Genomic DNA, 17,260 nt, shown 5'->3' with positions numbered 1-17,260 from the left:
CCATGCTACTGTAGTCAGGTTACTTAAACCCTTGAGTGTCCCCCTTGCCAATTGATACACATTTCTAGTTTTTTATGACCAGAGAAAAATGTTATGAAGGTTATTATTTATACATAAACTTTTTTTTTTATATTTTGCTTAGTGTTATATGCCTGACATTGGGATCCCTAGGTCAAAAGTTGTGGACATTTTAGTAATTTTTTTTTTATAATTTCAAATTGTTTTCTAGAATTGTATTAAAATTAATAATGGTACTAATGATATAACATAATATTACATCTATCTTTAAAAACCTTTCCAAGATTGACTATTCCTATTCTTTATCTTCTTTGCCAATTTACAGGATGGAAGTTGAAATTTTAGTTTCTTTAGTGTATGTTTCCTTTATTATCAAATATTTAGAGCAATATTTAAATATAAGTTAAAAGCTAATCATCTTTATAATAACTGGAAATTCCTATCCTTTGTCTCTTATTCATTGAAGAATTGTTCTTTGTCAAATAATTTTTAAATATTTTTGTTCTTTTCCTATGAATCTTTAATATTAAATTCCTAACAAATATGTGTGATACAAAGATCCTATCTAGCCTCTTGTCCTATCTCAGTTCCCAGTTTATTCTAAGTAAAGAAAAAAAATTGTTGAAGCTTCTGGAGAATAGTTATTGAAATATATCTCTCAACTAATTGGAGAAGTGGAGGACAAACTTTACATTGATAAATATTATCACAATCTTGTTTAATTTATTTATTTTGGGAGGAATAAGAGTGAGTTAACATGGACTGAAGAGTTGAAATGACTTATATGTAGATAAAAGGCATCACTAAAATGTATAATGAATATTTTTATATGTTTGCTTATATTATCTTATGTTGGCAATAAAATTTGTAATATATTTTATTGGTGATTTTTGTCTTTATGTAAGTAATTCAACCCTCCTTCTTCCAGGTGTGCTTAACCACATTACCAAGGAGAAAAACTAATTAAAATTTAATAGTCATAAATCAATTTTAAAAATATAAAATATTACATGTGAAATTATAATGTTCCCTAGTACTACTTGCATTATTATACTTACTACTTATGTTCAAATTAAGTGAGTGTGTTATATACATGAAGTATCTCATAACGTCTTAGTTTATTTTTTCTTTACTGCCCTACTATATTTAATATATAAAATCATATATTAACATCAATAGCATATGTACACATACTCTCTATAGATAATAAAGTATTTACTACAATAATTATCTCTGAGACAGTAAGGTAGTGCAATGAATAGAAAACCTGTCTTGAAATCTGTTAGAACGGAGTTCAAATATGGCCTCACAGATTTACTAGTTGTGTGACTCTGGGTAAGTCAATTAACTGTGTTTGCCTAAGTTTCTTTGTTTGTAAAATGAGCTGAAGAAGAAATAACCACTCCAGTATTTTTATTAAAAAAAAAAAAAACACCTCAAATGGAGTCTTGAAGAGTTAAACTTGATTGAAATGACTGAAGAGCAACATTAAATTGGCAATTTGTCAAAATGTGATTTTTTAGCAAAAGTAGAATATAAAAGACTTAATTTTGTGAATCAGTGGTGGGGTAGGAGGGAAATACTATACAAAGTAGTTAGTTTTAGAAGGGACTAAGGTGAAGAAAATGCACTTGAAAGCCATTTTACTTTATTTAATGGTTTACTTCAGAGACACACAATTCAAATTTTTCTCCTCTGTGATTCTGGAAAAAAATCATCTAACCTCTCTTTAAAATGGAAGAAATGAGACTTAGACTACATCCATCTTCAGGTTATTGAGAGGAAGTTGTTTTTATCAAACTTTAATTCTCTGCAAAAGTGAGCTCTTGCCATTCAAAGGATGATTTCAAGAAATGAAAAAAAACCTTTGTTATTTTCTTCCAACAGTTTTGTGACATTATGAAATCTTATACTACTCTATATCTGGGTTGCATGTAAAACAAATTCATTTATCAATCTTGCCTGGAATAAATAATTAACTGAAAGATAAATAAATGTCCTTGGGTAATCTCAACTAAGTTACCTTTCCCAATATATTATTCTCCATTATGGATTTAAAAAAATTTTAAATAGAGAAGATACCAAATTTAAATTAATGAATATTCCCTCATTTTAATAGACTGAATGAAAAAGAAGCTCTACAACTCTGTAAGAGCCATAAATTATGTCTATGGATGAGGGAGTAGGATGTTCTTGTGGAATGTTCTCAGAAGCTTTAAATAACTACCGAACTTCAAGATAAAGCACAGAATGACTCGAAATTATAGGCAAATCTATAATTTTGCTTTTAATACAGAAAAATTTGTCATACCATTTCTCTGTAAACACTCCTAAAGTAATGTATCTAATATATTTCAATGCTATAAAATAAAATACTTTTTTATAGACAACTAGGTAGCACAGCAGATAGAGTGCTGGGTCTAGAGTTAGAGACATGAGTTCAAATGCAGTCTCAGATACTTGCTAGTTATGTGACCCTCAGCAAATCATTTGACCTAAGTTTGCCTCTATCTCCTCCTTTGTAAAATGGAGATAATAATTGCATAGTGCCTGGTACATGGTAAATGCTATATACATGTTAGCTATTATTATTAGTCCAATGCATCACAGGAAGAATGGTTACAGGAGACAAACAATACTTAGCTGCTGTGGAAACCAAGGCAGAGCACTTGGACATGCAGTCTGAGGATGTGAGTTTGAATCCTTATTCTTCCACTAACAAATTACAAGCTCTTCATCTATAAAAACAAAACAAAACCTAGAATGTATATGTTTTTGTTCAGTTGTATCTGACTCTTCATGATCTCATGGACCTTATTCTTCCAGAATTTTTTTTTTGGTAAAGATACTGGAATGCATGCTATATCCTTCTCCAGTGGGTTAAGGCAAACAAAGATTAAGTGATTCTTGCTCAGGATCCCACAGCTAGTATGTATCTGAGACCATATTTGAATTCAGGTCTTCTGACTCCAGGCTCAGCAGTCTCTTTCCACTGAGCTGCCTCAGCAATTATATAGCACTTCAAAATTGTGGATCATTTTTTAAGCTTTCATTTGAACTGGTCCTTTTCCATCTCAATTTCTCAGATTCCAGGACTCAGTTTCTAAATGATCACTTTAATCTTTTCTTGGTCACAGCCATTTAGAAGTCCTTGTAACAATTAAATATCACACACAAACTTGTTTACGTTGATCCCATGGTATTTGTAAGAAAAAACTTAGTGACTCAGAATTTGAAACTTAAAAAATAAATTGGATTGTAGACTATAGACATGACTTACTTAATGTTACATAAAACTTATGGCTCTATTTTTATCAACTACATTTTCCCTTTACATGAGGTAGTGTTGTAGATTTAATGATAGACAAGGGAGTAAGCAGAATATACATGTTGCTCTGGAAAACATCTTTTGTTCTTTCACTTAGGAGGAAATGTAATAAGCTGCTGGTTATCTAAGGAGGAATTTCTGTGGCTAGTGTGAGGCAGATAGGTAGCACAGTTGACCTAGAGAAGCTTCAAAGCAAGCAAACCCTAAGAAGACCAGGTCAATCATGAAACAAATGAATTCAGATTAAATGGTAGTTGTCCAATGCTTTATCCTCAGATATTCTACTTCAGAAGGTAAAAGTAGGGGCAATGGGAAGAAATCAAAATAGAAGCAATGTAAGGCTTGATATACTAAGGAACACTTATCTAAGAATTAGAACTATCACATGCATAATCTATGTCAAACTGTTTGGCTCCTTAGGGAGTAGCAAGAAGAGGAAGAGAAGAAAAGAATTTGAAACTCAATATTTTGAAAAAAAAATAAATGTTAAAATGTTTTATTTACATGTAATTAAAAAAAACTCAAGCAACAAAAGAATTAGAGTTCTCAAGAAATAAAATAGACTCCTTAGGGACTTAGTGGGTTCCCAATTCTCACTAGATTCTTTAAATAAAGTCTGAATACTCTCATGAGTGTTACATATTGTAAACCTTAAAATTTCTTAGGCTTATGAATGTTGGAAATTTCACCATTGGGAAATTTCATACTTGAAAAATTTCCTACTGATAGTAAGAACTCTATTGGAATGTGAAACTCCTTGACATGGGAGGATCCTTCTCCTCCCTACTTAAGACTACTTTAGGACAGAAACCTTTTGCTAAACAATGGAAAGGGCTTTGACCTATGCTTAAGCATAGAATAGGAAGTTCTTTGAGTCATGATTGATTTTAGAATTGATACAATAGAGATACTTGGAATGACAGAACCAGGTCTTGGAAAATACAATCTCTACCCTACTTAGAGTAACAGGATTTAGGAAGGGCTGCAGCAAAGGTCAAGATTTAATTATTTGAGAATATGACCTTCAACAGACATGTGCAAAGCCACAGACCTCTGGGCGGTCTTGGGTTAAACTAGAGCCACCATTGGCACAGGGGAGACATCGACAGTGATTGGTAGATGTGAGAACTGAAAGGAGGGAACTTAGATGGTTTCCTTAAAGATAGCGGGGTCTGAGGAGAGAAGGGGGAGGTTTTGCTCTGAGCGAGGTGGCTCTGAAGGAGGACTGAGGAGGTTGCTCTGTGGGAGGACCAGGAGAGAAGGCTGGCTCTGAAGGAGGAGAATTCTCTGGAAAGATTTCTTGAAAGGAGGCTCTCTTGAAGGTGGAGCCTGAGGTTGGCATGAGAAGCCTTACCTAGAGAGATCTTGGGTGAGTGATAAAACCAACTGACTAATTTATTCATTCTTATTCCTTTCTTACTTTCTCTCTTTTTCTATTGATTAATCAGTGTATTATAAATTAAATTTCTCTATAAAACCCAGTTGGCTTGGGCATATTCATAAATTGGGAATATATTCCCTGGCGACCATCTTATATTTATATAAAACCAAGACACAGTAGAAAACATATTTCAGCGGTCATAATTGATATGTATATTTCCCTTGCTCCCAAACATTTTAATTATCACAATATGTTGTAAGAAAAATTCTTCTTGACTAATAGATTTGATTGCTTGGCCTTTCACCTAAGAGTTTAGAGCTATTTGAAAGACCTTATTCTATGTAGAACCAGAATGAAAATCTATGAACAATGGGGAGAAACTGCCAGAGGGAATATATTACATCAAATTAAGTAAAATATCTCTAATCATTTGAGTTTCTAACAATAGAATATGATGTTCTCTGAAGTACTGAGTTTTCTATAGCTGCAAATATTGAGTAAAGTATAAATGGCAGTCTGTGAAAATTATGGGAGATGGAATGCTCTCCATGGGTTGCAATACTCAGTCTGTTTGTCTCTAAGCTCCTAAGAAACAATGAATTAACTATTTTAGATAGAGAAATGACTCAAAGGCTCATTATTAAAAAGAACAATTATTAGCTATGGGTATATCAGCAACACTGTCTGTTCATGACAATGGCATAATTTATTAAAGTTTCTATCTTCAAATATATGATTTACCAAGAGATGTCTTTCTTTTGATTCTTCTGAGGTTTAAAATGTGAGATAGAAAAATTTTGCCATCTGAGGTCAATATCTATTAAAATCCATTACTTTGATGGAACACTGGTGTGGTGATGAGGTCTTCTCTTTCCTTCAAGTAGCCTTCTACCCATCAACTGAGGGATCTGTCACTGGACAGACTCCACTAAGTCCAAAACATTCTTTTCTAAAGCTTCATTTTTTCATAGGTAACAAGTAGATTCAAAGGAATAAAGGAAAAGTTGACAAAAAACAAACTTGAAACTATTAATTTTTTCAAGTTCCTAAAGATTCTACTTTAATATTTCTGTGCATACATATACATAAATGTAGGATATTGGTGTCCTCTGTTTTCCACAAGTCATTTTTGGAAGTATCCCAAACCCTGCCACCTTAGGGAAGGAAAGTCAGATGCAAACAAAAAGCAATTGTTTCTGGTGTACATAACATTCCATTCCAGTTGTCCTTCATTGTAATAGGAAAGATATGTCACTCTCTGTTCTTTGGGACCACCACTTATTATATCATTATTATATTTTATTATATCATCATTTAATATGTTATTATTTGAAACTATACACTGATTATAATTACTGTGAAAGGAAATTCTTGGTTCTCTTTTTCTATTCTGAATTTACACTTGAGAAAAAGTAATCCTTTATTCTTTTTGCCTAGTTGGAGTTAAAACTTTGTTTAACACTAACTTAAGTACCTCACTAGATTATGAAGACTAGATTAATTCTCTTTTGTCTACTTTTTGATTGAATCAACACAAGCTTGAACCAGGTGGAGGGACTCGCAAACCACTTAGTAAATTCACATCAGACTTAGTGCTAGGTGAGAAGCCAGCAAGATACTTGGAGAGCACCACCCTTTTTTCTAACTCAGTCAGAAACTTGTGAATTCTTTTAAGAGTTCACACCCTCAGAAACTGTCAACCCATTCAATGAATATTCACCCCCCCCCCAGAAGGTGAGAACTGGTTCCCTCCTGGGCAGTGCTAGATAATTTGGAAACTATGATGGGCCTTTTTGAAGAGGGGAAGCCACTATAAAAGGCCCTGAGTTTCTGAAAATAAAAAAAAGTTGACTGCAAGAAGAAATTTCGGTTTCAAAAAGGATCTGGACTTCAAGAAGGAAGTCAGCTTAAGGAAGAAGGTCAGCTCAAGGGAAAGTCTGCCAAAGGAGTCACCTTCAACTCAAGTCATTATCTTGACCTGCCTCTTGCAGGCAACTTGGGTGAGTGGATAGCTGGCTTTCCCTTCTTGTCTTCTGGAGAGAGTTTAATCCCCTCTGAAGGTCAGCAAGTCCTAGCTGAGTCAAGCACCAGAGTAATATTTAGATAGTTAGGCTAAATGTCTTCTCTACCTTTCTGTATTTCTCTACTTTCACTCTTTCCATTTCTTTTTTAAATAAAGGCTATTAAAGTCATTTCGACTTTGAATAAAATGTGACACTTACCTTACTTTTAGTAATTTTTATCATTTACATATTTTGTAGCCATTGTTCATATTATGCTTCTGATTCTATTTCACTTTCTACATCAGTTCATATAAATTTTCTAATAATTCTCTGAAGCCCATTAACATCCATCATTTCTTATTACTGAAAAAAATGTGTCATGTGCGACACATTCTTTTTGCTAGCCTGGTCATGATTTTATTTCTGTCTGCAATGGGAAAATGTTGTTAGAGAAGGAACATGGGAAGAGAGAATAACCTGAACAAAATAAAAAGGCAGAAATTGTTATTATTTAATCCTATATGACTCAGCCATCTGGTGGCTATTCCTTCCATCTTTCATTCTTTCTTTAACCCTTACCTTCAATCTTAGAAACAATACTAAATATTTGTTTCAAGGCAGGAGAGCATTAAGGAATGGGAAATTAGGTGATTTGTCCAGGGTCACACATCTAGGAAGTGTCTGAGGCCAGATTTGAACCTAGGACCTACCATTTCTAGGCCTAGCTGTCAATCCACTGAGCTACCCAGATGCCTCCAATCCCTTCCATCTTTATACCATTGAAAAGCCTTATAATCATGACTTTAGAGAAACCATTTTTAAAGGGATAAAGATAACTTACTATGGAATTCCACTTGCAACATTCATATTAAACTATTAACAACTACATTTTACATCAAGTTATTTAATGAATTTTAAATATATGTATTTTTAAAGTAATCTGGTCAATATTTCCATATTTTCTATCAACATATTATCTAATACTTTTCTAAAATCTGGTTAAATTCCAGCAAAAGAATTACCCCATTTACTAATGACTTCTCTTTTGAAAAATAAAATATTTACTACATCTTGACTTGTTCTCCTGACACTTTACAACTCCCATTTTCTTTTCTAAATGCATCTTTCCTGACTATCTCTTCAGTGATCCATTCTATATTTTCCCAAGGAGTTGAAGGCAATTTCTAACTTTGTTAGAGTAAGGATTAAAATAGAGCAAAACAAAACCTTTACAAGGAATAACATTAAGATGAATCTAATAAAATAAGCTTTAAAAGGGATAAATGTACAGTATTACATTGGGTTTAAAAATCAACTTCATGAATCCAATATGGAAGAAAAATGGTTAGATGACAGTTTCATTGAAAAAAAATTGGTAGTGAACAGAAAGCTCAATATGAGTCAGCAGACTGATGACAGCCAAAATCCAACTGCTGCTTTAGAAAAGCACAGATATCAGGAATGGGGAGGGATGAGAGTCCTTCCATACTTGGCCTTCATCAGAAGAGTCTTGACTGTCCTTCTCTGAACTCTTTCTGTCTTATCAATGTGTTTTTGTCAAACTGTGTTTTCTAGAATAGAACAGAATACTCCAGCTGTTAAGGGAATTGAGTAGTGTCTTATGAAAATGAACTGAAAGAATTAAGAATTTTTGGCTTGGTTAGGGAAAGGTATTGAGGACATGGTAATTGTTTTCAGGTAACCGAAGTTCAGTTAAAAGGAAATGGGCAGAATCAGGAGCAATGGGTAAAAAGTGTCAAGGTAAATTTAGACTTAATGTCAAGAAAATTGACTTTATCTATAAGAGGGACAGGCTTCCTCAAAGACTTATGAGTTCTTCCTCCCAGATCTCCAAGCAGAAATTTAATATATTATTGTAGGGATTCCTTTAAAGAATGAGTTGAACTAAATGGTGAGAATGTGTGCTTTGTTTGCACTCTTTGCTACCAAAATTAATTGTTCTATGAATATATTGGAATATGTATTTCTTTCCTCTAACTGCTTTGAGAATTTATCCATTGAAATTTCTGATATTAGTAAATGTGGAAATTGGCCCAGTCCTTTTATATGACTCTATACTATATAACTGCCATGCTATTTTTTTTAATTTTGCTTCTTTTTTATGAAACTTCCTACACTGACTTTTTCTATCTTGTGTCCTGCTTGCTACAATTTGATATTTTTCAAATCACTTATATATCTAGTAGTATATCCACATTTACAGCTATGTGTAACCTTAAAGATAAATTAATCCCCCTCCATCTGCAACCCTTTACAAATCTGGAAACAAAGTGACTTTTAGCTCAATTGGAGGGAAATGACTAATGCCCAGGGTAATGAGATGATAACAATAGATGTCAAAGAGAAGACAGAAATAGTCAACTCTTATTTTAATTTTCTTTTTTTTTTTTTTGTCAAAGAGGATGTTTTGTGAGCTGGAGAGGATGGAACCTAAATTGCTAGTAGCACACTAAAATGCAAGATTGATAATTATATATTAAAAGAAAACTATGTTTTCAGAACATTATTCCTTCGTTACAAGAATCATATTCTTTCCCTCCCTTCCCTCACTCTCTCCACCCCTCCTGTAGCCAACATGCAATTCCACTGGGTTTTACATGTGTTCTTGATCAGAACCTATTTCCATGTTGTTGATGTTGGCACTAGGGTGATCATTTAGAGTCTACATCCCCAGTCATATCCTCTTAACCCATGTATTCAAGCAGTTGTTTTTCTTCAGTGTTTTTACTCCCACAGTTTTTCCTCTAAACGTGCATAGTGTTCTTTCTCATAGATCCCTCCAGGTTGTTCAGGATCACTGCATTGTCACTAAGGGAGAAGTCCATTCTGTTCTATTGTACCACAGTGTATCAGTCTCTGTGTACAATGTTCTGGTTCTGCTTCTTTCGCTCCACATCAATTCCTGGAGATCATTCCAGTTCACATGGAATTCCTCCACTTTATTATTACTTTTAGCACAATAGTATTCCATCACCAATATATACCACAATTTGTTCAGCCATTCCCCAATTGAAGGGCAACCCCTCATTTTCCAGTTTTTTGGGTTTTTTTGGCCACCACAAAGAGTGCATCTATGAATATTCTTGTACAAGTCTTTTTCCTTATTATCTCTTTGGGGTACAAACCCAGCAGTGCTATGGCTTTGATCAAAGGATCAAAGAAAGCCTTTTATTGCCCTTTGGGCATAGTTCCAAATTGCCCTCCAGAATGGTTGGATCAATTCACAACTTCACCAGCAATGTATTAATGTCCCAACTTTGCCACATCCCCTCCAGCATTCATTACTTTCCTTTGCTGTCATGTTAGCCAATCTACTAGGTGTGAGGTGATACCTCAGAGTTGTTTTGACTTGCATTTCTCTTATTATAAAATATTTAGAACACTTTTTCATGTGCTTATTAATAGTTTCGATTTCTTTATCTGAAAAGTGCCTATTCATGTCCCTTGACCATTTATTAATGGGAAGATGGCTTGATTTTTGTACAATTGATTTAGCTCTTTATAAATTTGAGTAATTAGACCTTTGTCAGAGGTTTTTGTTACGAAGATCTTTTCTACAATTTTTTGCTTCCCTTCTAATTTTGCTCTTTCTTTCTGGGCCCTCAGACTGGAAGGAGACTCTCTCCCTCTCTCTGGATAAAAGTACCTCTATTCCTGGATTTTTCCCAACTGTGTGCTCTACCTGGATTCTTGTGATTGTGTCATTGAACAAAAGGATTTAAGGGGAGCAGTTTGAACAGAAAAGCTGATTTTTAAGGTGTTAGCCTGAAGAGACAGGCCCAACCAACTCTGAAAGTCAAAACCTTTTTTTTTCCTCTTGCTGTCTACTGCTAAAGACTTTGTACTTAAGAAAGCTACTACAGATTAGCATAGACAGGAATAAAAGAAACCCTCCAGAAGCCTGTGAGGCCTGGCCTCAGCTCAAAAGCTGAGAGAGACTCAAACCCAATCTGGGAAAAAGTATAGGGAAATCCTTATTCCCTCTACCCTTATTTCTTCCAGATCAAAATTTGTTATTAATTCATCTTGAGTTAAATAACCTGCAAATGGTCCTTATTAGATCCCTGCCTGGTGACCTTGGTCTGGGAGGAGACTTGTCCCTCAGGAGTGTCCATGCTTATATACTCTGGGGTATCTTCAACATCAATCAATAGAGAAGACATTCCCTCAGGCTATCATAGTTGAACCATTTCTCAGGAGCCCCATTTTTACAAAAACAGTCTCTCAGCAGGGGGTATCTCTCCCCTTTTACTTCACTACCATCCATATTCCCTCTATCCCTTCAAGTTCTCTATTCCTGTTACAAAACCCTCCTTATTCCTCATATTGTTATATTTAAAAGAGTGAGAGCCATAAACTGTAATAATTAAAATAGTTGCGGCCATAAACTGTAGTGAATAAAATGTGGAAGACTTAATTTGTAGTGGATAAAAGAGTGGATGAGTAAATTGTGACTGCAGAAAATATATTTTCACTACAGTGTTTTGTTTTTAAATCAATATATAAGGTGGTCGCCAGGGAAATATTCCCAATTATGAATATACCCAAGTCAACTGGGTTTTATAGAGAATTTAATTAATAATACAAATAAGGAATTAAAGAAAAGGAGAGAAATAGAGAAAAGGGGGAATAATGAGAAAAGGATAAGCCAGCCCTGGTCAGTCCTGGCCAACCCAGGCTAAGCCCTAAGAGAAAAGATCAGTCAGTCCTTAATCACTCACCACAAGATCTGTCCAAGCAAGGATTCTAGTGACACCAGGCCAGCCCCATCTCAGCTTCCTTCACCAGCTCAATCCTGAATCTGAAATGTCCCCGAGAGAATCTTGAGAGAGACCCTTCAAGGCAGCCTTTCCCAGCTGACTGTTTTTAGAGAGAGCTTTTCTTCTCCTTTTAAAGGGCATTTTCCCCCATGTCACCTCCCCTAAATTCTTACATCTACCAATCACAGTAGACGTTTTTCAAAGGACAGACCATTCTTAGTTCACACCTAAGAAGGTGTGAACTTTGAGTAATTCACACCAGGAAAGCTCTGAGTAAGTTTCTCAGCTTGTTGTTCCTTGTAAATTCACAAGTTGCTTGACCTTTATAGGTACTTAGCATCCCTTTGTATTAATTCTAAAAATAGGCATGGCTTAAGTATGGGTGTAAGTATTTTTCATTGTTCAGCAAAGAGTTTTCTCCCCTAAAGCAGGCTTAAGTAAGGGTGGAGTAGAGTTCTTCCCATTTCTGATCTAAGTAGAGTTCACTGCCCAAATGGGGAATGGTCTTAATCCAATCTTATGAAGTAGGGTCTGGGAATTTTTAAGGTTCACAGTACCTCTACAATTCCTTTAACTATTAAAAGAATAAGGTTGGAATCTTGACCTTGTTGCTTAAAACCTGTGACTCCCAAGCATATTATTTCATCTTTCTGTTCCTTCGATCCCCTTATCCAATTTCTTAGGTTTTTTTTTTAAAGAATTTAAGCTTATTTATTTAAGTAATTACTTTAGAATATTTTTCCATGGTTACATGAATCATGTTCTTTCCCTCCCCTCCTCCCACCATTCTCCCATAGCCAAAGAACAGTTTCACTGGGTTTTACATGTGTCATTGATCAAGACCTATTTCCATATTATTATTTACACTAGAGTGATCACTTAGAGTCTACATACCCAATCATATCCCCTTTGACCCATGTGATCAAGCAATTGATTTTCTTCTGTGTTTCTACTCTCACAGTTTCCCCTCTGAATGTGGATAGTGTTCTTTCTCATAGATACCTCCAGGTTGTTCAGGATCACTGCATTGCCACTAATGGAGAAGTCCATTACATTCTATTGTACCACAGTGTATCAGTCTGTGTACAATGTTCTCTTGATTCTGCTCCTTTCACTCTGAATCAGTTCCTGGAGGTCATCCAGTTCCTATAGAATTCCTCCAGTACATTATTCCTTTGAGCACAATAGTATTCCATTACCAACATACACTATAGTTTGTTCAGCCATTCCCCAAGTGAAGGGCATCCTCTCATTTTCCATTTTTTTTGCCACCATAAAGAACATGGCTATAAATATTTTTGTACAAGTCGTTTTCCTTATTATCTCTTTGGGGTACAAACCCAGCAGTGCTATGACTAGATCAAAGGGCAGGCAGTCTTTTATCGCCCTTTGGGCTTAGTTCCAAATTGCCTTCCAGAATGGTTGGATCAATTCACAACTCCACCAGTAGTAGTGTATCAATGTCCCAATTTTGCCACATCCCCTCCAGCATTCATTACTTTCCTTTGCTGTCATATTAGCCAATCTACTAGGTGTGAGGTGATACCTCAGAGTTGTTTTGATTTGCATTTCTCTGATTATAAGAGATTTAGAACACTTTTTCATGTGCATATTAATAGTTTTGATTTCTTTAACTGAAAATTGCCTATTCATGCCCCTTGCCCATCTATCAATTAGGGAATGACTTGATTTTTTGTACAATTGATTTAGCTCCTTATAAATTTGAGTAATTAGACCTTTGTCAGAGGTTTTTCTCATAAAGGTTTTTTCCTCAATTTGTTGCTTCCCTTCTAATTTTGGTTGCATTGGTTTTGTTTGTACAAACCTTTTTTTAATTTAATGTACTCAAAATTATTCATTTTATATTTTATAATATTCTCTATCTCTTGCTTGGTCTTAAAATAATTCCTTTCCCATAGATCAGAAAGGTAAACTATTCTATGTTCACCTGATTTACTTATAGTTTCCTTCTTTATATTTATGTCATTCACCCATTATGAATTTATCTTAGTGTAGGGTATGAGATCTTGATCTAAACCTAATCTCTCCCATACTGTCTTCAAGTTTTTCTAGTCAACTTCTTGTTATTAAAGGTAAGGGAAAAGAAGTCTAAAGAAGTAACAGTTTACCTAAATGTACCCAGGTATTAAATAGCAGAGCCAATATCTGAACTAATGTTTTGGACTAGATATATCAAATTGTCATTTGGCATCATGTTGCTTCATGATGAGAATCTTTTATAGTCCCAGGCGTCACTTGAATGAATAGTTCTTAAAACTGAACCTTTTTTGAATGTGAAATATATTTTAATCTGATTAGATTTTAAGAGTTTGCATTATAATATAATTCCAATACAATATTATATCTTTATTGTGAATTTTAGATTACTCCATCCTGCTTAGTCTAACAAAAAGGAATGTCTACACCCCTACTTAAAGACTAAGTGTTTATAAGAATGACAGACATGTGCTAGCAAATGACAAATCAGAAACAATTGACAGACCCCCTGGACTGTCTTAAGCCAAGCTTAAGCTACCACTGGTACATGTGAGATGCAGGAAGTGATGTAAAAAAACGGTCTAGATATTTCACGTCACTTCCTCTCTCTGGGCTCTTTTCTCGGACAGGTGGCTCTGGCTCTCATTGGGCAGAGGAGTCATCTTGGCGTGGTTTCAGTTATTGTCTGGGTTTGGTGGTGAGCCTCCTTGATACAGTCCTGGGAGAAGCTTAGTAGCGTGGTTCAGGTGAGGCATATTCCCTGAGCTCTCTCGGAGTTTAGGCTGATTCTTTTTTTTGTTTACCTTTCCTAAAAACTATATCCTCCTAGGAGGCCCCTCATCTCAGAGGAGGTCTCTGAGCTCCCCTTGGCTCAGGCTAGGCCAGAGAAATTTTCTACCCTTTTCCCTCTTTCTTCTTCTTAATTTCTTCACTCAATATTAATTAAACCACCATAAAATTCCCAAACTGACTTGAATATTTTTATTGGGATTTGAATTAATCCCTGGTGACCATATTAGTCAAAAACCCTGAAATTTACCCCTTACATTACTACATTTGGGCTTATGATAAGAGGAAGTAGAATGAGTCAATTAATTATTCAATTAGTAAGCAATGATGAAATGACTACTAGGGGCTAGGGATACAAAAAAAATTCCTAACCTCAAAGATGTTACATTTTTATAGAATACTATTTCCAGCGACTGACAATTTATCTTGGTTTCAAGTATGCTTAAGTGATTGGTCTTAAGCCAAAGAGATATCATATAGTATAGTGTTTCAGGCAGAGAACCAGGAGACCTTAGCTTTACTCCTGGCTTCTATATTTCCAGGTGTGTCATTTTATTAAAATCTCTGCTTTCCTCTTTGCAGGAGTTTCCCCATCTATGAAATGGGAATAATAATATTTACACAGTGTTGATATGATAGAAAGGCTTTAGAAACCTTAAACTTTAAGGGAATTGGGAGTTACATTGAATGTTGTATTTCCATAGTGTATGCCCTTGGGGAACTTGATAATAATAAATTAATAAACTGATATAATAATAATTAATAAAGTGTTAATTATTTGTCACTATGATACCATTTGCTTGTAAGTTTTTGTTGTAGGCTTCCTCTCCCTTCTCCCTTCGTCTTCTTTTTTCCACTGAATATCTTTTAGAGCCCTTTCTTTGACAGATGTGGAACCTGAGGCACAAGAGAAAGTTAAGTGATTTAATCAAAGTCACAGATATAGCTACTGACAGGGCAGAATTTGAACCCATTTGCTCTGGTACAACAAATCTAGCATTTCTCTCTTCTCCCCCAAGTATGTTGTCTCTTCCCCTTAGACCAAATCCTACAACCTTTTTCTAATACAGTGCCTAATAAAAAGCGCATATGTCCCCAGTTCTCCCACTGTGATCAGTTCCTTCTTTTCCATATTGTATTTCCATTTGAAGCCATAAATCCACTTCAAGTCTTCCCCTCCTAGCAGTTCACACAGTACCTAGCACACTGGCAGAAAATGCTCATAAGTTCAGCATAATATATTTTCTTGGTCTGGTTGCCTATACTTGCAATCTTAAGTGACCATGATTATAGCAAGCCAACTGATCCAAGATCTAAGATTCATACTAGAATCTTTATTTTCCTTTTCCTGGTGATATTAAGTTCCATGAGGCAGAGTTCTTTCCATAAAATAAAAGGGGGGGAAACTAAAAAAAATTAACTATTTAAAGCAATACTTATATAAATATAACATTAGACTATATACTCTTTGAGCACCTGACATCAGTAGACAGGGACTCGCCAGCCAAACTTTGTTTAAAAGCTAGCCCTGCATCACTGAACTGAAAGAAAATGAGAGTGTGGGGGGGTGTCTTTTTTCACATTTCCTTGGGGAATTAGCCATTGATATTAGCCAATGTGACCACTAGATGGCAATGCAGTGCAACAAAATTTTAGTCTGCGTGCAATTTTTGTGGTTGGAAATAAATTTCTAATACCATCATCAAATTTAGGGAAGAAATAGACCTCAAAGGTCATCTAGTCCAACCACTTAATTTTACAGATGAAGAGAAGAGAAATGCATAGAGGTTAAATTGCTTACCCAAGGTCACACTGTGTAGTATGTAAAGACAATGATTTTCTGATTTGAAGAGCATTGAATTTGAAATAATTCTATCATAGGTTCCCAGTTGTCTTGATTCCAAATTCACTGCCTTTCCCATTACACTACACCTTAACTTAAAACAAAATTTAGAAAGATATTCTGGAGAACTGATTTACTTTTTTTAGTGGAATCAGGAACACCAATTTGTAGAAAAGTCTCTTAGATCTACTATTTAAATTTTAAATATACATATTCTAAGGTTGTGACCATTCCAGTAAATTCCACACCCTTCCCTTTTCTCTTTTTTTCTCTCACTCCTTCTCTCTCTCTCTCTCTCTCTCTCTCTCTCTCTCTCTCTCTCTCTCTTACTACTAGATAGATCAGAGAAAAGAGAAAAGGAGGGGGAGAGAGGAAAGGAGAAAAATGGGGAAGGGATAGAAAAGATCTGAGAATTTATATACATAGAGAAATAGAAATAGATGATAATGTATATTATAGACATATATATGCATTGGGTCTCAGGATTTTTTAAGTCACTCAGAAAAAAATGCAAATTAAGAATTCATTTTTTATTAAATATAGGTATTTTCAGTGGCCTTTCACATATAGTTTCTATACACCAATTCTATATAAGTTTGAAGATGCACTTAAAATCAAGAACATATTTTAAATGATTTGGGGGGGGGGGTCAGTCAAAGCAGAACCTTTCACGAAGACATTTATTTTGATGATAGAATTAAACTGGATCTTCTTGGATCCTACAGTTTCTTCTAATATTTGTCTGGATGGGAAATTCATCTGGTTCATGCCTTTAGCTCAATTTGATACTATGCAACAATTAGTTGTTTAGGGAAGAGTGGACAAGGAGCTGAAGGTTCTAAAGATTCTTGCATATGAGTATTGGTTTAAGGGGTATGGTAATTTTTTAGGATAGAGTTAGAAGAGCATGACCATTACCATCAGGTAAGAGGCTATCATATTAAAGACAGTTTAATCTTGTTTTGTTTAACCCCAGCAAGTGAAAGTCAGATTGGTAAAGTTTAGTTTAATTGGTTAGAATTGTTCTAGTAAGGAATTTAGTAGTTTCAATCTCACTTAGCATCTTGCATCATAAACGGAAGAGCTCTTTGTGGCAAATATACTATAGGATAATTTTTC

This window comes from Monodelphis domestica, chromosome 1, assembly GCF_027887165.1.
Source record: "Monodelphis domestica isolate mMonDom1 chromosome 1, mMonDom1.pri, whole genome shotgun sequence".
Classification (NCBI taxonomy): Eukaryota; Metazoa; Chordata; class Mammalia; order Didelphimorphia; family Didelphidae; genus Monodelphis; species Monodelphis domestica.
Note: the sequence above shows the minus strand (reverse complement) of the source record.